The 17,829-nt window shown below is 41.8% G+C and overlaps 1 protein-coding gene and 1 pseudogene across 3 annotated transcripts in view; one reads left to right on the top strand and one right to left on the bottom strand.

Moving 5' to 3' along the window:
* The window catches only part of zbtb20 (zinc finger and BTB domain containing 20), a 117,078-nt gene that overhangs the window by 75,666 nt on the left and 23,583 nt on the right, over positions 1 to 17,829 (bottom strand). The window lies entirely within an intron of this gene.
* Positions 3,386 to 6,226, top strand: LOC108430392 (annotated as a pseudogene).

Genomic DNA, 17,829 nt, shown 5'->3' on the forward strand with positions numbered 1-17,829 from the left:
AAGACAGAATACATGTGTGTTAATGTGAGGGAGGCAGGTGGATCCAGAGCAATGGACAGTGTAGAAAAGAGGTAAAGAAGAGGGTGCAGGCAGGATGGAGTGGGTGGAGATGGGTGTCAGAGCTGATGTGTGACAGAAGGCTAACAGCAAGAGTGAAAGGGAAGGTTTACAAGACAGTAGTGCATCCTGCTATGATGTATGGTTTGGAGACTGTGGCTCTGTCTAAAAGACAGGAGGCTGAGCTGGAGGTGGCGGAGATGAAGATGCTGAGATTTTCGTTAGGAGTGACAAGGATGGACAAGATTAGAAATGAGCAGATCAGAGGGACAGTGAAGGTGGAGCAGTTTGGAGATAAAGCCAGAGAGGCCAGGTTGAGATGGTTTGGACATGTGTTGAGGAGGAATAGTGAATATATTGGGCAAAGAATGTTGGAGATGGAGCTGCTGGGTAGAAGGAGAAGAGGTAGACCTCAGAGAAGGTTTATGAAGGTGGACATGGAAATGGTTGTTGTAAAAGTAGTGGAGGTAGTGGATAGGGCAAGATGGAGGCAGATGATCCGCTGTGGTGACCCCTAAAGGGTGCAGCCGAAAGAAGAAGAAGGAGTCAAGAGTGCCACCGTGTGTCACCGTGTGAGTGCCAATGCTGGTGCGCAAATTTTTGGTTGCTGTGCACCAATCTTACATATGCTGTTTTATCAAACACACAGGAATTTACAATTAACCATCTGATATAGTTACATAGGATATATCATGTGTCCTATATATAAGTAATGTGTGCAGATCTTAAGGTGTCTTCGGACTAGAGACCAAGGACTGCTTGCTCTCTGACTTCGGTATGTTTGGTTAAGTGTGAAAGCCGTTTTTGAGTCTCTGGTACTTCCGAAATTGGTGGTTGGGGTCTGCTTTCAGCTATCCCCGGTGCAATCATGTGTGTCAGGCTGCGTGATTGATTCATTTTGTAACATGACTGCTTCGACTAATCATGTCACTTTCATTCTCAAGTTTCATGATGGGGTAAAAAGCACTGTTGTGGACAGCGGAGGAGGCAGAATGCCTCATGGATATATGGAGCAAATATGGCATTCAAGCGAAAATGGCCACAACTCATAAAACCGTTTGTGGATTTTTACATTTTTAGTAGCATACTTATAAGCATTAATATTTGTAGTAGCATACTTTTAAACATTAATATCAGAAGGCATTAACTCGCGCTTAGCGTTAAAGCGTTATGACATTCGCATGGCAGGGCAGGCAAAGAACAGACAGCATGTGACAAATATGCAGAGATGTACGCAATAACAGGAAACCGGCCAGGGCCAAAAACAGAAGTAGGTCTGCGCTTAACCGTTAGAACACGAGGTTTTCACATCCATATATGGTAAACCATATGTGCATTGCACCCATTAAACAGGAACATGTACACATTTAGGTTCAGCTTACACACACACACACACACACACACATATTCAGCTTCAGGGTATAAAAGGAGTCAGAACGCATTGGGAGGTCAGAGCTTACTTGGGAGATACCTGATGCATGTTGTCTGTTTGTAACCTCTCCAGAATTGTGTAATAAAACTTTGTTTGTTTCACTTCAGTCTGATCTACTCGTCTCATTTTTTGCATCAACGAACATGCAGGACTGTTTTCGTCCACAATTTGGTGACCCCGACGTGATGCAACAGAGACCATTGGGTAAACAGGCTGATCCTCGTCTTCGAACACTCATCCGTAGCGCCACTTAAAGGGTAAGCAGAAACCTATTTAATTAAATTCTGCATATTGACCAAGAACAAATTGTTGATGAGTGGTGAAGATTGGATCAAGCGTTAAAGTTAAAACAAAGCTGAAACAAATGTTAGGAAAAAGTGAGGTACTACTGAGTGATTAAAGGTGGTATATTGTGTATGGTTTTGCTGGGAATTGGTGAACCCCTCCCGTCATCTGGGGATTGGCTCTCCCTAAAACAGGGTTTGACCCCTGGGATCTGGGATCCCTAAAAGGCCAGATGGGTTGGAGTCCCTGAGGTTGGACCTCAGAAGCACCGATTCATGATAAGTTTGACGTTCCTCACATGCGGTAAACCTGACGGTGATAACTGAGCATTGTGAGTCGAGCAAGTAGAACTTAGAAGATGTGAGTAACAGTTTTTGATCAACATGGCTGAATACGGTAAAAAGGATTTAGAAAAAGAATTGGATAATAAATTAGGGGTGGGTAATTGGTGATGGAAAACACTAGAGGAACAGATAATGATTTTGGCGAAAGCAGTTTATGACTTAGAGACAGACCCGAAAAAATGGAAAAAGCTTAAGAAGGAAACGGAGGAACAGTTGTGGATGCTGGACAAGGAGCAGTCACCACAAGATCAGATTTCACTAGGACAGGCTCTAAATGATTTCACGGCCAGGGCAACCAAGGAATTAGACGAGGCTATGGCGGAACATGAAAAGGCAGGAACGTTTAAGAAGGGAAAAGCCACAAAGAGGTTATCAGAAGCGGAACAGGAGATAGCTAAGGTCAGAAGGCTGAAGTGCACATACAATGGCAACCTGGATAGAATGGTGCGGAGTGTGGCCAATTACCCCCACCCCCCTACATTAACCCAATGCCAGGCATATATCCCGTTATCGATGTTCAGTCCGGCACTATAGATATAAGACCTCAACAGCCTGGGCCTGGTCCCCAGGGTAGTGATCGTGTATGGGAGTGGGTGTGGCAAACCCAAAACCAACCATATGCGGCCCAGAGCACCGAACTTGAGCCTGACATAAACCCGAACAACCCGTTTTATAACAGGGCAGCACACGAACACACTAATGGTGGAAATAGGAGTACGAAAGCTAAAGTCGACCACACCCACAGATGGCGCCCGACCCACGATGATTCCCCATTCTCACACCCCGCAGGTGGAGGAACACAGGGGTCGGGGATGGTTGTCCGTCTGTCCACTGGAGTCAGGGGGAAGATATGGTAATGACGGAGACGGGGGGACTCCCCCAAAGTAATCAATGGCGCGGGGGGCAAACATGTAAACCACCCGCCACCAATTCCCAGTGTCAGCCCGAGCAAGTACCGGTGGCGGTGAAGTGTGTCTTCAAGGGTACGTATCATAAGGATCAGGACGACGAGTCAGGTTCAGGTTTATCAGCGAGCCAGGGTTCGGCCAGGGGAGGGCTAGATATAGATGACAGGCTTAAAACCTTACAGCAGTTAGAAGTCACCTTGGAGCAGCAGCTAGTGAAACAGTAAAAGGATATCAGGGCGGAGGCTGAACAGTCGATTCAAGCAGAAGGGGGAGTTCACACACGCACCCGATTGCACACATGTAGACATAGTGACGTTGACCCCTTGATGGCCCCACTTTTGGCCAATTCCCAAGGGGACATGAAGTATGTGCCCTTTAACCTGTCAGATGCCGCAGGTTTAGCTGAACAGCTACCACCATTAACAGCAGGGGGAGGACCTTGGTTGAAGCAATTGGCCAAACTTACGGGCGGAGTTTGTCTGGCAATAGGGGATTTTAGAAATCTCCTTAATCGTGCCACCTCCACTTTAGATGCCGCGGACGTAGAAAGGCAGGCCGACACTGAACATTTACACAACTCAGAACCATTCACCCAGCACTCCGCCGCCATTTCGGCCGTAATCAGAAAGAAATGGCCTTTGCGGGCTTCGTCCACCATCCCTTCCTACCCCTGGGATGGCAAGACCAACCCAGCTGAGTATATGGGTCTGGCAGCTGAGGACTGGACCAACAGAACCAGCACTCACCCAGGACACAGGGGCGTACAGCAAACGTGGTTTCGTACCGCCGTCCTGAAGGGTGTGCCAGATTATGTTAGGAGTAAAATGGAGGACGACCCCAATATGGGACCAAACGCCACACATGACCCTTGGTTGAAGACCATTCTGTTCCATATGAACAAACATAAGGAAAATGTAGACGCAAGGACAGGTGAAGTAGATGAACTGCAGTTCGAGCTGGTGAAGGCTCAGCTGGCAGAGGCCAGAAAAGCTTTAAAGGAGGACAAAAAACAGAGCAAGCCAGGCAACATGGTCGTCACCTTGGGGGAAGGTAATTCGGTCCCTTACGCTAGTCAACACCCACCACCCACAAATAGGGGGAGGAGCATTGACGGGGCCCAATGGGGGACCCAGATAGTGTGGCCTTGGCAGAACCCATGCTATCACTGACTGTGGGGGACCTGAGACTACCTTTTCTGATTGACACAGGAGCCACCTATTCCGCCATCAACTCCCAAATTCCACCAGTCATGATGAGCGACAATCATCTTTCAGTCAAGGGTTTCTCAGGGGACTCAATGACTCTGCCCAAGACGAAGCCATTGGTGGTGTCCAATGGTGTCGGACCTTAGGGAGTGGTGACTCCAATAACATTAACCCCAGCGCAATCGCAGTGGTACAAAATGTCCTCATCGGTGGCGCCACACATTTCATTAGCGTTACATCCGGGCCACAAAGTTTGGACACCTGTTCTCTACCAGAAAGTTCCATTTTAATTCAATACGTGGATGATCTCCTGATTGCTGGAGAAAACCAACAGGCCTGTATTGAAGCCTCAACAGCAGTAATAGCGGTTACAAGGGAGAAGGCGGAGAGATAAAAGCAGGATTCGCGGTAGTTCAAGAAATGAATGGGGAAGTAGATGATTTTTGGACAGTGATCTCAAAAGAAGTCAAGAACGGTCCCTCAGCTCAGAAAGCGGAATTACTAGCGGTCATTGCGGCGCTCGAATTAGCAGAAGGTAGGGAAGTGAACATATACACAGATTCAGCTTATGCAGTGGGAGCAGCCCACATAGAATTACCCCACTGGAAGGAGACAGGTTATCTCCCCAGTGCACGTAAACCAGTAAAACACAAGGAAGAGTTGTTAGCACTAGAAAAAGCGATACAACTACCAAAACAGGTTGCCATTATAAAGTGCAAAGGACACCAGAAAGGGAACTCATTGGTAGAAAGAGGCAATGAGGCAGCAGACAAGGCAGCAGGTTACAAAGAACCAAGTTTGCAGATGATATTGAAAGAAGGTGAACCGTGGGAACCAATCCCGACAGGAGAAAGGTTGAGGCAACTGCAGGATCAGGCCAGCCCAGAAGAAAAGACTACCTGGCTGGAAAAAGGAGGTAGAAAGGGTGAATTAGTTTGGGAGGGTCCCAATGGACTCCCAATACTTCCAGCATCTTTGGCTAAAGCAGTGCTGGGAGAAGCTCTCGGGTTGGCACATGTAAGAAAGGCACAGATGAGAGAAAACATGAAGGGATAGTGGCATCCCTTTCTGACAGCCATGATAACCGGACATGTGGAAGAGTGTGAAATTTGCAACGTAAACAATGTGGGTAAAACTTGCAAACCGGGGGCAGGGAAATTTCCTGATCCCAATGGTCCGGGGAAACATATTCAGATTGACTACACGGATATGGTCCAGACAGTCAGGAAGTACAGGTATCTGTTAGTGGTCGTGGACAAATTTTCGGGCTGGGTGGAAGCATTCCCCACTATGAGGGAAGACAGTAAATCAGTCTGTAAAATGTTGATCAATCACTGGATTGCCCAACACGGGTTTCCCAAAAGAATTCACTCAGAAAACGGTACTCACTTCACGAGCAACGCCTTGGCATGGGTAGAACAAGTATTAGGCCTGAAACACGCATACGGATCAGTGTATCATCCACAGTCTCAAGGGAAGGTGAAGCGCATGAACCAAACACTGAAATCAAAATTGAACAAAATTGTATACTCTACAGTGCAAAATTGGCTGGACGCCCTACCAATTGCATTAATTAGCATCAGATGCTCTGTAAACAGAGCTACAGGGTTCACGCCCTTTGAACTGATGACAGGTAGGTCTTTTCCGGAGCTCCATACCCCGCTAGTGTGTACAGACATACAAAATAAATCTTATCAAGCTTATTTTAATGAGCTGAAAGCATTGTGTCAAGCTTATTCTGTGCAGGTCCGTTCCAAGGGGGAACCAGAAACCGACGCCCCTCCAGAGGTAGCACTATCTGAGTGGGTCTATCTGAAGGTCATCAAGCGGAAGTGGTGTGAGCCCAGGTGGACAGGACCCTACAGAGTGATCGAGCACACTTCTCAAGCCGTTTGGCTGAAGGGCAAGGGCCCCACCTGGTACCACCTCTCCCAGTGCAGACCAGCGCACCCACCAAAGGCAGAGAAGGAGTCCCCACCCAACGGGGCAGAATAACCCCGGGGCACAGAGGCACAACAGGGAAAGTCTACCCTGCCTCCAGCGCAGAAGGGCCAACATCTGGCGACAATCACCTTTACACATATACATATAGTTAATCATTTTTTGTTAGCTTTTAGGGGTAACATGGGGTTGTTCGGTGATGACAGAACAAGGGGGTTTAGAAGATTCTCCTCGGGAGACAGGAAGGGACCTGGAGAAAATGGGAAATGGGTTTTATATACGGGCATTATTATTTCATGTATGGGTGGTATTTTTATGTTAGGTTTTACAAGCTCTCCACAAGCCACCTCACACAACAACTCCATCCCCACGAACACCACAGACGATAGTATCACCCAAACAACTCCTTATCTCGGCATGAACACCTCCATTACGCCAAACCACACCACAGCACCACCGGACATGGTTAAAATTAGAAGTCGACGATCAACTACGAACAAAGACTATTGTATTAGTCGATATGGGGGAATAGAATTAGGCTACACCCTAGGCAGCTCCACAGCATGGACATTTGATTTGTGTGATGTCATCAACTGCGCAGGTCAGAATTCATCACATAGAGGTTACAAAGTTTATCTTTGCTGGGATCTGCAGGTCACGACTAAGTGTGGGTTTGGTTGGAGCTGGGATGATAGGTGGTGTAAGTACTGGCACTCAGTGATAAAATATTCGGGTAGATGGCAACCCACCTTAGCTGCAAGAGATGTTTACACTCATAAGACAGATTGGGAACACGTCATTTCAACGAGATTTAAGCGGGACTCAAAATCCGTTGACCTTATCTATTAATTGGGAAAAATCGATTATGGATGCGTATCGGGGTAGTACTGGTCACTCTCCATACCTCATATTAGGAGTAGATGTATCGGGCAGGGACCCATTGGTGTTAATTAAAATAAACATGCGCAATAAAGCTGTATCAGCACTGGTTAATAGTACAACCAATAAATCTACCCTCACCACCCAGGAGGTAAGTGCCAGAGCTTAAGGGGTCAGACTACACTAAGTGGTCACTGGCTGATATTGTTAAATCAACCACATGATATGTAGGGGATAATTTGTGGCTCAAATGGTTAGCAGCACAGGCTAGGGAATCTGGGATGGAGGACTGTGTGGCATGTGCACATGCTCGTGCCCCGCTGTCCTTAGCCCCAGCTCCTTTATTTCCAGACACCGATGCGGTAGGTTTTAAATGTATGATTGAGCTCACAAAACAAGCGAACCCAATTAACGTCCCCAACGAGTATAAGTTAGTTGATCAGGTAGCCGCAGGGTTCGAAAATATTCCTATTATCTCCGCCATTTTCCCTGTCACCGCCAACAAAAATGTAGACCGCATCAATTACGTTAATTACCAGGTCATGCGCTTCGCCAATTTAACCAAGGTAGCCGTTGAGGACCTCAGCACACAGCTCTCAGCCACGTCTCTGATGACTATACAAAATAGAATGGCCCTAGGTATGATTTTGGCAGAAAAAGGGGGTGTCTGTCACATGTTTGGCGATATGTGTTGTACATTCATCCCCAATAACACTGCCCCAGATGGGTCAGTCACTAAAGCCATAGAAGGCCTTAAGGCTCTCTCCAAAGAGATGCATGACAACTCGGGGGTGGACAACGTCATCACGGGATGGTTAGATAAGGTGTTTGGCAAATGGAAAGCTGTGTTTATTTCGCCATGCACGTCGATCGCCGTATTTTTGGCCATCCTCATTACATGCGGCTGTTGTTGTGTTCCCTGCATTAGGACGCTAGCAGAGAGATTCATCACCTCAATGTTTCACAAGCAGGAGCCAAAGGGGGCTATTATGATGCCTCTACTGGGAAAGGGACACAATAGTGAGGACGAAGGCGATGACGATGATCCGGCAGCAGATGTTGCGCTTAACCTGGATGGCACGGAATACGTGTGAGGATTGACCTTTCAAGGCAAAGGTCAAAAGGGGGAATTGTGGATTTTTACATTTTTAGTAGCATACGTATAAGCATTAATATTTGTAGTATCATACTTGTAAGCATTAATATCAGAAGGCATTAACTCGCGCTTAGCGTTAAAACGTTATGACATTCGCATGGCAGGACAGGTGAAGAACAGACAGTACGTGACAAATATGCAGAGATGTACGCAATAACAGGAAACTGGCCAAGGCCAAAAACAGAAGTAGGTCTGCGCTTAACTGTTAGAACATGAGGTTTTCGCATCCATATATAAGTGACACGGTCACCTTAAGGTCTGCGCTGGTTTTCAGTCCCGCTGCTGCCTGCTCAGGTAAGATTTCATCCCACTCCCACCCGCTCCCGCAGAAAATACAAATCATTTGTCCTGCTCCCGCCCGCAACAGAAATGATTTATCCCGCTCCCGTCCGCACAATTCCGTCGAGGAGAACCGACATCCAATATCTGACACAGTCTATTCACAAACACATTATTCTCTGCTGAAATAACACGGCAGTCATGGTCACCAGGCTCACCATGAGTAACTTCTTCAAACATATGCAAATATTCGTCTGGAGGGCACATCATGTTACCAGTTAAACTGAAATACCAAATCTAACCACGTGTTTACCTGCCTGTGCACCCTACGGCTTGAAAACAAGACTTACTGGAAACCTGGCCTCCAAAGACAACACATTTATTCTTGTTTACATCCAAAAAGGTTTGTGAAAGTGAGGTTGGTGGGTGTGGCAGTGAAAAGCAGAGCACTAATTTGTTGTAACGTAGAAATGAGAAAAAAAAATCCCAACTGCTCTTTGTATTGCACAACCTTTTCTCTGCCAAAACGGCAGAGGCTCAGAATTCAGGTTTATTTACTTGGTCTCCTTTCAGCGCTATAATGGCAAACCACATGCAGCCCTGATCCAAGCCTTATTAATAAAAACGAAATAATAAATAATATTAAATTTGAACATTCTTACCAAACATTCTCATGGAAAATGTATAAAACTAATAATTTAAACATTTAAACTACACACTTAAAAAAGAAATTGTCTATATAGAGCCATGAATGCTCAAAGAACCCTTTGCATGATTAAATGTGTAATGTGCAAATGAGCTTCTAACCAATCACAGCTCCAGATTAGTTTCTGTGGGTGTTCTGATTAATCAAGGTGTTCGTCTTAAGGAAATTAATTTGGTTAAAATAATGCAAGCCAATATTTAACCATGCCACGTTGTGTCATGCGCCCGCCCCCAAGCCCCGGCGATGATGGCCACGAGAGCCGGCAGGAAGGGGCCAGGGGGGCGGGCGCATGCCACACATGTTATTGATTCAACAGTGTTTTCGTAATATTTTGCAAGGCGTATCACAATTGCAGCATGGAGCAATATAACTGAAAACTTGTATTTGGTTTAATATACGTATGTATTACAAGGAAAGGGGTCATATCGGTGTTTTTGCTTGTCTTGATATTTTTAGGTCCATCTGTGTGGTTTTATGTACTATAATTCACTTTACATCCATTTTCCATTTGATCTTTATTCCTTAGAATTAAACAGGCTGTTTCTGTTAGTGTGTCTTTAAGGCTAATATATGTAAATAAGCTCTGTTCTGATTGGCTGCCCTGTACTGTGCTTCATTTAGATAGAAGGGCTGAAACACTCCTTATAACTTCAGTGTGAATTGGTGAGGTAAACTGCACGCTGAATGGACGGAAAAATGCAAATACTTTGGTTGAATTCAAAACAGGCTGTTCTGAAACTACATGTTTACATACTATATCAGACTCTTATTCCACGAGCCCTTTAAATGTTCTCCTCACCTTAAGCTGTTTCACACAGGATGCCCAGGAGTGCTCATACGCTGCTCAGCTTATGTTCAGTCACAGCTGGATGAATGAGCTGCTCGTTGCCACTGAATGGCGAAACACGGAGCAACACGTTTTCCGTCGTACTGTAGCTTTGCTCATGTGATCAGCACGACTGAATGGCGGAGCGGGAGGATTCCTGGCACAGAGTGGAGTGTGAACGTGTGTGAAAAGGCTCCTGTTCCGAAACACTCTCGCCGTGCCAGAACTGCTCGGCTGATTCAAAAACCTGAACATGGCTTTCGTCGGTGCAGCGTCACGTTCAGGAGAAAATCCTCAGCGGTGAGTGCACATAGAGTCACATGCAAAAGTCTGAACACACCCCTCTCACCCAAATTACAGGCTTGTGCTGATGGTCTGAGTGTGAATAAGTGAACACATCCTCTACAGTGAACACACGACTGCACATTTTACTACACAGTTACTGTTTATTCACATTTTGTGTCATTCTTATAATACAAGTGCCCTAACTTTTGTATTTTCCCACATTTTATGCTTTTATTTTTACTCCAATATGTCAAATTCAGCAAATATTCAGTAATCGTGCATTAAAATGTGAAGCGTGTAGAGGATGTGCTTATGTGATTAACTTATTTACACTTAGAAAATCAACAAAATATGGAATTTAACCCAAATTTTCGCTGATGACTGTTTGCACGCCACAGCTGAGGTCTTCTCATTAACTGGCATAAGTGATGGAGAACAATTTCACTGCTATATTTTAAAGAAAATCAAAATCAGAGAGGAAAAAGTGCTCCTTTAACTTTGCACTGGAGCTACAAGGCTTACGTGCCTAATGGAAAGGAATTAGCATGGTGCTAACTGCACGCCTGAATCATCAACCACTCGCCCCAAAGCATGTGGAGATGTTCCATAATCAAAATAATAAAACTGGTTATGTGCTTTCTGACACTGTATGACACACTGTTATCTATAAGAATCAGAATTTTTGCATGCAGATTTAAGCAATTCTCACAATTTTCAGCAATTTTGTTCTATCATAATTTTGCTGCGTATTTTCCGCAATAAATATGTAAACGGTATAACCGCTTTCAGAGTACTGTACTGGAGAGATGAGGCAATCGACAGTCACATTTTTTTGATACCACCTCGACCTTGTTCAGTCACACAGTGCTACTGAATCTTCTACCAAAATACATTTGAGAGCATTTATTTTACATCTTTTCCTGAATATTTGAATGTGGAAATAAGGTGCTTCCCAAATGCAAAGGAAATAAATTTCCATATATTTTTCAACATATAGGTCAGGTTTGTAACATATTTTCATGTATGTTTGAATATATGCAAATATTAAAAATAGGACTGTATGTGCATATACTTCCATATATTGACAAGTATTTGCAAATATTTGCATATATTTGCATATGTTAAATGAAATCTTAAAACTGAAAACATTTAGCACATATATTTTAAAAAGCTATACAATGCACATACATTTCTAATGTGAATTATATTTATATTATATATTATATCATGTATATTATATACACCATTTTTTATGTACAAGTGGTTTCATTACATCAAAGCAATACAAAATCATTTTGAATATTGGGAATTTAAAGTAGTGTTTGAATGTTTTCAAATATTTTTAAAAGCTTTTAAATACTTTCGTTTCTCTAAGGTACATTTGATATGCTTTTAGTTTCTCCCTTGTTTTCATCAGGACTGAGCTAGGGCTGCATTCAAAACAGAAGAAATATATCAGGCTCACAATCATCACAAATTCCTACAGTTTTGCTTACTGATTCTGTACTAGCTTCCATCACTAGCTACATTAGCCACGTAGCTCCAGCGTGCGAAACTAAAGAAGCAAACATGACTCAGCTGATCATCTACATTTGCGGAAAGTGGGATAACTCTGAATTTGATATCATGTCAAATAAGGTGAAGTAGCCTTTATGGTAGAAGGTCTTTTTTAGTATAATACTTTGCGATGCTATAGCTAGCTCACATATAGCTTTAGCTGGTTTGTTGTTAAATTGGCTTAGTGCCTCTGATATGACTAATAATCTAATAATTAATGACTAATAATCTTAATAGCAAATCCCGATTGCATTTATACCACACATATTATTATTATTATACATTATATCATTCGTTTTTTGAAAACTGGATCCTTACAGTGCTGAGTGGGTAAAGAAAATAATCATTTGTAAACATTTTGCTGACCTATTTTATACAAGCACTTATCTTACAGGTATTGGGCTGCTCTATTTTGCTCAGTTATGAGCTGCTGTCACCACATTTTTGGCACCACTATTGTATTCAAATGTTGCTCATGTGGTCCTGCACTGTGTACAAGATATGCTGTGTTTTGGGCAAGAAAGCAGGTGTTAGTCGGATATTTTGAATAAGCACACATAAATACAAATGCAAATAAAGGTATTTACAAATATATACAAATATATGTATAACCTGCATGTTGTGCGCAGCATCATTAACTGCAGAGTCGTTCATGGAAAAAGTGGCTGCCCTCTTAAAAATCTTTTAGCTTTATTTGTTAGTGGAAAGAATATTTATAATCACATTTGGAAATGTATATAAAAAGCATTTGTGCAGCTCCTGCACTGTGGTCGAAAACAGGTCACTCCTGAAAGAAGCCAATAGACACAACTTAAACAGGGAACAGAATTCAACAGCGGTGCCAGATGGATTCCCCCTTTAAAGCTAAAGTTTGGTAAAATATCAGATTTACACTATTTCATCCTTAAAATAAAGCAGTTGATCTAATTGATTTTTTCTTGCACTCTAGCAACAACAATAAAAGTTCTACTAGTGCTATGAGGCTAATTTAAGTACTGCAAGCTTATATATTTATATGCAAAGTATAACCGTATACAATTGGACAAAAATATGCACAGAATTCATGCTTTAGGATGGCTACTACTGTTTTTAACTATGTGACCTAAGTCTATCTATTTTTGCTGTCATAGTGAATGTATTAACTCCATGTTAATGTGATAAATCATTAATAGCACTAATTTTCCTAATGCCATTAACCCATTTCCATAGTTTGAGCCTTCGACTTATCTGTAGTTTTGCAGGTTCAAGCCCAGCTGCAGTGCGTTGTTCGCTGCCGTGTAAGAATCCACAGCTGTAGTACTCTCGGTCAAATCCCTTCAAAATCCCATGCTTCATACATACTAATGATTACTATGATACAAATGCTTGCTGAGAAATCAATGAGCAGCAAACTAACAAAAGCAGCACATTAGTGGAGCTCCAGATCCCCTCAAGATCCTCCACTGTAACAAGAACTCACAAGCTGTATGAATGAGAGTGGGACTGAGTATGACTGTGCATGATATATGTATATACACTCACCAGCCACTTTATTAGGTTATTATGTTCAGTTGCTTGTTCACATGGCCGCAACTCAATGCATTTAGGCATGTAGGGGTGGTCAAGACAACTTGCTGAAGTGCAGAACGATCATCAGAATTGGGAAGAAAGGGGATTTAAGTGACTTTGAATTGGCATGGTTGTTGGTGCCAGACGGGCTGGTCTGAGTATTTCAGAAACTGCTGATCTACTGGGATTTTCACGCACAACCATCTCTAGGGTTTACAGAGAACGGTCCGAAAAAGGAAATATCCAGTGAGCGGCAGTTGTGTGGATGAAAATGCCTTGTTGATGTGAGAGGTCAGAGGAGAACGGGCAGACTGGTTCCAGATGATAGAAAGGCAGCAGGAACTCAAATAACCAACCAAAATCTCTGAGGAACCTTGTTGAAAGTATACCATGAAGAATTAAGGCAGTTCTGAAGGCAAAAGGGTGTCCAACCTTTCACTGGCAAGGTGTACCTAAGAAAGTGGCTGGTGTGTGTGTGTGTGTGTGTATATATATATATATATATATATATATATATATATATATATATATATATATATGATTTTTTATGATATACACACTCATTAACTGTATGATATTATGATATGTACACTCATTGACTGTATTTATGACATACACGCACCGAATGTATGGGATATACATGATATATACTACCACTGCCTGTACATCTGACATATATGATATCATACATTCTTTGGTTGGAACATGCAGACACTGTTGCTCTCACTGGGCATCAATGGTGAAGATTGGACACTGGAAACTACGATCAGGTTCATGAAAATCATGTTAATGAATTTGAAGTAATAACTACATTCTGATGAAGCTGTCCACTCATGTAAATATATCATAATGCTGTGCTTAAAAATGGAAAAAAAAAAATCTTTAGGGTCAAATCAGAGCAAATAAGACAATCATGATTAATCATGATTAATTACACAAAATGCAATTAATTGTGATTTATTATTTTAAGTGTTTATCAGCACCTTTTATACCATTTTACTAATATTTTATACATGGTCAGAAACCACATAAGCAATTCTGAAGCTGTGTGATGATTTAGGTGTTCCTAATGATGCTATTTGACATTGTATTAGTTTATATTATTTGTTAACTAAATTAGCCTTGCAGGTCCAGTGCAGGATTAAAGAAGCAGACCTGTCTTGTATGACTACATTTGGGATAAAGGGGAAAAACTTGATTTTTGGCCAAACTATCCCTTTACTTCAATCCAGGGAGAGTTTTTTGATCATTCTCACCCTGGGCTTTCTCATTAGTGGCCTGTGTACCGGATTTCAGTAAAGCAGCTTTAGTACCATAATCTGTAAAACTGCTCTCACAACAAAAAATGCAGTATAGGAAATCAAAATTATACAAGATTGAATTAAATTCAACTAAACTGAAGCAGGTAGGTATTTCCAATATTTCCAATAAAGAGGCCAGGGACAGCATTAATGCTAGTAATAGCAGCAGTAATCATAATACAGAGCATGATAAAATGGTATAAAGGATGATGATAGCGAATGAGGGACATCTCCAATTCATTAATACATCCTGCATTTACATTCCGTCTCTTCACATCCACCATCAAAAGGTCACAGAAGGACAAAGAGGCGGCCTACATTCTGACAGGTGCGCTGTGAGAAAGCAGAATGCAGAAAAGAAGAAAAAAAAATTATAAAAATCCCAAATATTACAAAGTCATAATACGACACAGGGTTTTAAAAGACAAGATCAAAAGTCACTTGAGAGCCTTTGACTTCAAGGGCAGGTTGGCCAGGAGTACTCATGGGGCCTGAATGGGAGCTCTTCTGTGAGAAAATAAAATAAATAAATAAATAAATAAACAAATAAAAACCACAATGATATCTCTCCTCCGTCAAATCCTCCTCTCCTCTTAAAGGGTGAGAGGCTTCCGGGCCTAGAGAGATTCAGCTGAAGCCGCGCTCTGAGACAATGCCCTTTCAGCACATGCGTCAGACACGTAAGTACTGGAGGCCCACTTCAGCCAACTTTAACCCCTTCTTCAGCTGTGTACACGTTTAAGGGGAATTCCGTTGATTTTTCAAAATATTTTCAACTGATTTTTCACTTTTTCCCCCATAATCAAGATCATATATAAACTCAGAAGACGTGTAGGTTCACTGGTAGTTTTTGACAGGAAATAAAATGGTTATATTTGTGTTGTATTCATGGCGATCCCTGGTTCTTATCACCACCACTGCAAAGAAATCTAAACCATTTCACACCAAACCGATCTAAACCTCTGTTTACGTCTCAAACACCAGTTCCAAGCTTTTGATCCATTACACATCTGTGTTTTTAAGTAGAAGAGGATATTTTACAAACATAAGAATTTAAAGGAGGGTTATTGTTTTTTTTTATCGAATTCTGAAATTAAAATAAGTGCAGATCCGAATCTGTCCATACGTACAATGTAACTCACATACACTGACGGGGGTGAACTTCTGAGCCCACAGAAGGGAGCTGTACCAGATGACAGTTTAATTTATAGCTTAGGTAAACACTTGTACGTATTTGGAGAGATGTGTGAGATGGCCCTATGGAGAGTTAAGCAAGAGGGGGAACAGCCTGGTAAGAGTCAGACCAGATTGAGTTTTAATAAAAAATAAAAGAGATCATATGCATTTGATTTTAAAGGGTTACCAAAAAGGTGTAAGATTTGGACTTGATGGGGACTAAAATGTTATTGAACTGTGTAAATGGGGTGGAGAGATTACCTCATCACTCCAGAGGGGAATAAAAAAGGATTTTTTAGATGATATTCGCATTGTGGTTGATCAAAAACCATCTTGCCATTCGATGCTCAATAAAGCAAAGGCCTTTTCCTTCCTTCCACAAGAACTCGGAGGCTTTTTTTTGTTCCTTTTTATCCTTTTTCATTTTTGTTGATATTCTTTTCATGTTAGATGACACATAGTTATTAGGGCAATAGTATAGACAATATTAGTTACTTATAGATGTCCAGAACCAGGGCAAAAAGAGAGAGCTCTTGGCTGCGACAGTATGTACTTGATTAAAGGACCCATATCATGGAAAATGTGGAAATGATGAATTTTTTCGTTGGGCTTTTTTTTTAATTAAAATTTGATTTATCATGTCAGTTGTTTAAAATGTTTGAAATGTACTGTTCGATCCCCAGTCTCTCTTTACAGTCTATAAACAGAAACCTAAGTAAGGTAAGCTGCAGAAACAGCCCATTTTAAAATAATAGTTTTTGTGATGTCACAAAAAAGCCCCTATCACATTTACATATATAAGCCTATTCAGCCTGCATCAGTTTAGCTCCACTGATTCAGACTAAAGTTATAAGGAGTATTTCAGCCTGGAATGCTTTTTGACTGAGGCAGAGGCTATGGGAATATATTTACATATATCAGTCTTAAAGTTACAGTAACAAATTGTACTTAAAGGTATAAAGAAAATGATTAAATACAAGCTAAACGTAGAGTATGGGCTCTTTAAGTACAAAGGAAATTATATTTAAATGGTATAGCACACTGACAGTCATAACTCTAGACTTCCAAGGGTTAAACACTCCTCTCCTATCCTTTTAGTCAGGGTATAGACATTTGTCATTGATTTGCATCTGAAGACCCTCAGGCCGTTCTTGGTCCACTCTGGGAGCGCTCTCTTGTCTCTGCCTCCGGCAGGTGCCTTCTGGATAGGGCCAGAAATGAATGCACTTTCCATATTTGGAAGAACGTTTAACAGGCAACTAAAGATCATGCGCATCACAAGGGCCTAATGTCACATCTACATGATAATGACAACATCTCTACTCAAAGGCCACATGCTTAAAGATACAATCAGCAGGCTTGTTCTTTTTTAGCTAAATTACATGTAAATTGACCCCCCATGTTAATCAGCTAGGTTTATCCAGCAGGTCTGTATCAATAAAGACTGCTGTACTGTAAAAAAAAAACTGGAGATCAAAATCAATTCCTGAATGAATAAACATCATTGCAACAAAATCTGTTTGGACAGAAGTGGTTTCACTGCGTTTCTTGCTAAATTTGTAGCTGTTCTGCTAGGTCTATTCAGTATATCAAGAACATGGCTCAATATAAAATGACCGGAGATCACAATCAATTCAGTTGCTGAAAAAATCTGTTTAGATTGAACTGGTTTACATCATCTGTGGTGATTTTGCATACATTTTCAGCAAACTTAAAGGTCTTTTTAACTACTAGACATATACAACCTATAGTCAGTGAAACTATAAAAAAGTGGAGATTAAAATGAATATTCCTAAATGAATACACTCCGTTTCAAATAATCTGTTTGGACAGAAGTAGTTGTGAAGCGCTGCAATGTGCTTCAGCAACATACTAGCTAAAGTGCTTGTGCTAATCAACTAAGTTTATAGAGTATATCCATATAACTGGTCTATTGTTAAATAA

The sequence above is a fragment of the Pygocentrus nattereri genome, chromosome 23 (assembly GCF_015220715.1).
Source record: "Pygocentrus nattereri isolate fPygNat1 chromosome 23, fPygNat1.pri, whole genome shotgun sequence".
NCBI lineage: Eukaryota > Metazoa > Chordata > Actinopteri > Characiformes > Serrasalmidae > Pygocentrus > Pygocentrus nattereri.